This window comes from Camelus bactrianus, chromosome 9 (genome assembly GCF_048773025.1).
Source record: "Camelus bactrianus isolate YW-2024 breed Bactrian camel chromosome 9, ASM4877302v1, whole genome shotgun sequence".
NCBI classification, from domain to species: domain Eukaryota; kingdom Metazoa; phylum Chordata; class Mammalia; order Artiodactyla; family Camelidae; genus Camelus; species Camelus bactrianus.
The window spans coordinates 20210856-20215644 of record NC_133547.1 but is presented as its reverse complement, the minus strand read 5'-3'; the positions used below and the strand labels follow the sequence as shown (position 1 = coordinate 20215644).

The 4789-nt window shown below is 42.0% G+C and overlaps 1 non-coding gene across 1 annotated transcript; it reads left to right on the top strand.

The window, feature by feature from the left end:
* The first annotated feature begins 544 nt into the window (after positions 1-544).
* TRNAA-UGC (transfer RNA alanine (anticodon UGC)) lies at positions 545-617 on the top strand. Its single transcript has one exon. It is a non-coding gene; the product is annotated as a tRNA-Ala (tRNA).
* The last annotated feature ends 4172 nt before the right edge of the window (positions 618-4789 follow it).

The window sequence follows — 4789 nt, the reverse complement described above, 5'->3', positions numbered from 1 at the left end:
TTCCAGAGCATCCCTGCTGAGTACTGGGTACAGGATTCCAAAAGACGACAGCCAGCTCAACGTCCTGGTAGCCTCCTGGCCCATCACCCATAGACACCATTCAAAGAGCTTTCCCTTCAACTTCCAGGCTGTCTTTGTACCAGTGATGTTACCGCTGGGCAATTCTGTATTAGTTAAACATACACTGGAGCACTAACACCTCCAGACTTTGGACAGCGTCTTTGAGCACATCTGATTTATTTTTCCTTCTTTGGATAATCAACCTCATTATAATAAAGAGTCAGATTTACTGTAATGTATCTTATCTCCATAAAAATTTTTTAAAAATCCAATCACAAAATCAAGACTTCAGAAATGTACCCAACAATTAATGGAAATTTAGTATATAATAAAAGCAACAACTCAAATTAGTGGGGAAAGGTGGAACTAATAAAAAGTAGTATTGGGAAAATGATACATCGTATGGGAAAATATTAAATTGCCGGTTTTGCCTAGTCTACTATCTGGACTAAGAAGAAACTGGTTTAAATAACTGGTTTCAGGGGGAAAGTATAGCTCAGTGGTAAAGTGCGTGCTTTGCATGCACGAGGTCCTGGGTTCAATCCCCAGTGCTTCCTTTAAAATAAATAAATAAATACCTAACCTTCCCCCCAAAAAAACTAATAATAACTGGTTTCAAGAGAGAATACAAAGGAAGAGGCAAATAAGAGTTGCAGTTCTTAACGTAAGAAAAGAATTATGCTATATATATATATATATATATTCCCATTTTAAAAAGTAAATGGTAGCATTCTACCCACATTGCCTTCTGTCATTTTAATCTCTTAAGTATATCCTAGGGATTTACTCCGTGATGTTTATAAAGATATCTCTCATTTTTTCCTTTCCTATATGCATGGGTTTTTTTAGTGTAACACAGAGTTGGTAAGATAAATTTCTCTTTATAGACACATTCCAGTTAACAAATAAAAGAGGCCTGATGGGTTAGAATACCCTCCTTTGTAGCCTCCTATAAAGTAGGAGGTCTTGGCATGATCATCAGTGGCTGCTAACAGCGCACAAAGGGAGACAATAAGATATCATGGGCCTCCTGGCAGCACCATCTCTGAAGCAGTCTTGCCAAAAAAACGTCAAACCTGAACCTGACCGAACATCTAGATTTAATTACCAATATATAGAAAATACAGGGGACAAATTAGCACTTTAAAATGACACCATGGGGGTATAATAAAAAAATCCAGATTGTTGGAAACCCTCCAGGACAAAAGATCCAGTTTCTTCAACAAAAATAGTATCAATTACAACAACCAAAATAAAATTGTAGTAAAGAAAACACAAATGAAGGGAGAAGGCAAATTAAAAGAAATATAAAAGATATACCAGTCCATCCAATGCCTAGATCAGTTTTGAATCTGTATTCAATCTGTCTAAAAATTTTAAAAAGCATTCATATTACAGGTGAGAAAATGTGAACACTAACTTGTTGTTTGATGTTATTAAGGAATTAATACTAATATTTTGGGCATAAAATGGTATTGTAGTTATAATGATCAAAACAAGTTTTCTTAAAATCTATAGATACAGACTGAAATATTTACCAATAAAATGGTAGAAATCTAGAGTTGTTTCAAAATGATCTGAGGCACTGTATGGAAAGCAGATTGGAACAACCTTACTGAAATAAGATTGGCCATTTATGAGTAATTGTTGAAGCTGAATGATTGGTACATGAGAGGTTCATTATACCTCTCATGTAATTTGGGGAGACTGTGCACAGCATGAAAATGACACGGTACACTTCCCTCCTTACAGGACAAGGACACATTTGTGTCTTTTCACCCTCATCTTATTAGAGGATGTTACAGGGCACAAAATCCTCAGTAGGCAAGAAATCCTTTCTCAAAAGCGGTGTCAGATGCATTATACCCCATTTATTGTTTATCTTAAATAACAAACACTTCCAGTTAGTGTAAAAGAAGATATGATTAACAAAGACTCTGTAAGATAGTAAATTTCTGTATAGTCCTTATATTTTCTCATGTATTCAAAACTTTCAAATACAAACAGAGATTTAGGACATTCTCCTCAGGGTTTGTTGTAAAGGGACTTTTCCTAAATAAGGAGTGCAGGCAGCAGGAAACAGCCCCCTTAATTGCAGAGAAAAAGAAGGACGTTGATCTTCCATAGCATTTAAAAAAACAAAACAACGCTCTGTACGTCCATGGGAATCATACAATCATCCCAGCTTTTTCAAGTTCGGAGGGAAGTCAGGGTTTGGAAAGAGGAATGGGGAGAGTAGATCTTCCCGGATCTTCTGATGCTCATAGCACAGTGATCAAGGCATCTGAGTCAACTGTTGAGGCTTCTTTAAACAGAGGGACAAAGTGAGAATACGGCAAACTTGCCCCGAAGTCCCAGAGGTTCTGAGAGAAAGAACCGAGTGCTCCTTGCAGAGCAGACTGAGCTGGGTGCAAGGAGCAGAGAAAGTACCACCAGTCCGAAATTTCAGACAGTTGCACCACCCTTTTGTTACCGAAGGCAAGTTCGAGTGCCCAACACATCGTGAGTCCAAACAAACTGAAACTGAAACAAACTGAGTTTGGAGCAAAGAAAGGTTTATTGCAGGGCTGAGCAAGCAGGATGGAGTGGCTCATGCCCAAGAAAACCCCAAACTCCACAAAGGGTTTCAGCAAAGCATATTTAAGGTCAGGTGAGGGAAGGGGTTGCAGGTATGTGATCAGCTTGTGCACAGTTCTCCTATTGGTTGATGTTGAGGGAACAGGGCGGTCAACACTATCAATCCCTAGGCACCAGAAGGTCTGGGAGCCGCAGGCTCTTGGTCATCAAAGTAGTTCATTTCTTCCCTTTGGTGGTGGGTTTAAGCATCTGAAAAACTCAGGAAATATGCATGAGATACTATTATCTGGGTGCCTCAGAGAGGAGCTGCAGCAGGGGATGTGGGGGAGACGTCTGCCCCTGGAAGGCCCCACACCGTCCTGCTTGGTTGCACATTGTGGATACAGACTTGATGCTTCCCCTAAACCTCTGCACCCAGAGTCAACTGGCAACTGACTCACCGAAAGCTGTATCTGTTCCCTTCTCTGGCACTAATTACAACCCTATGCAGTAGGGACTCTCCTTGCTATCTAACAGCCAAGGAAAGTGTTATGTCCACACTTGATTTTTTCCCCTGGGTCTCTAGGGCCATTATGACCATCTCTCCATTTTTTTCCATGCAGACCACACTTGCATCATTACATCAGAGGCAGAGGCAAACTTTGACAACTACTTTCTTGACCTCTGGCCCTGGAATCAGGGCTACTGAAGCAACTCTCGCATCCCCAAACCTGGAGCAGTGTAGATTTTTATCATTCTCAGTCACTTTCTTTACTGATAATTGGACCCAATGGGGCACTGCCAATGCATATCTCTCTCTTCAGTTATCCTTCAGTTCCATCCAAAGGGTCAGTTTAGGGTATAACTCAATCAATTACTCTTTGGAAGGGCACCATGACAACAGTTACAGAAAATGACATTCATTCATGCTGTGGGAATTATTCGCTTGTCAACCTCACGACTCACGGAGACAAAGAGTTAAAAAAGCAAGGAATTTTGTTGTTCACTTATTCATTTCCTTTACTCTTGTATTTGTGTGTGTGTGTCTAAAACTTACGACCCAGAGCAATTCTATTCTTTGCCTTCATGACACTTATAGCTTAGTGGAAGACATAAACATGAATTCAATAACAACCTAGTTAAAAATACTGCTACAGATGGAGGAAGGTGATGAGAATGTGAGGTACAACAGAGACCTCTTTTCTACCATGGGGCCCAGGAAGATCTTTTTAAAGCTCATTCTATAGGATGAGCAGGAGATATGTCTTCTAAGCAGGTCTTTACACAAACTGCTCTTTTCTGGGAATCAAAAAGAGGACAGTGTGGCCAGAGACCATTAGGTGACAAGGAGATGGACATAAGACCTAAGAAGTGGGCGGGCCAGGGCACGTAGAACCCTGTTGACAAGAGCATAGTGATAGCACAAGAGATGAATGTGACATAGCAGAGGGGCACGGAAGTGGACACCAGGGTATTTAAATTCTGGAACCACTGGCCAAACTGTGTTCTCTCCTGTGGGGCCACCATGGCTTTGCAGGGCCTGGGTGAGGACTTAGAGTGCACTGTATGCCCTGGACAGGTGTGGTCCCTGCACTGCAACAGAAAGTTATGGAACTAGAGAAAGGAGATGAAAATGAGGAAGGAATGGGACAAAGACTTTGAAGACCAAAGCCCCTGGGTTGTTTCTCAACCAAACTCTGAATGCCAAAATAAGTTTTTATACCACATGCCAACTGCACTGGAGAAAATCCATGAGCCACCCAGATCCCCTCAACAGTCCCAGCTTCCTCAGCTCCAGCCACTTGCCAAGGCTCCGTTCCCATAGGTCGAAAGCTCCAGCTACCACTGCCTAACATCCCAGTGGGCTCAGCCTCCCCTGGGGAGTGTACCAGGCTATGCGTGGCCCCCGCTGCGCTTGCCGTGGCAGGAGCTGGAGCAGTTCGAGTACCTAGTCCCTCTCCACTGGATTCATGGAGGCTTTGGTTTCTTCAGTGTCTGCCTGGATACCAGGAGGTCAGTTGTCACAACCTGAATAAGCAGAGGCATTGAAGGCCCACAAGGTGGACTTTGAGTAGTGACAGACAGGAAATGGAAAGAAGCCAGAAAATAAATAGCTTGACCTTCCTCCCTTAAGATGGGATGTTCTGACACTGTTTTTACATGTCCTCCGAGA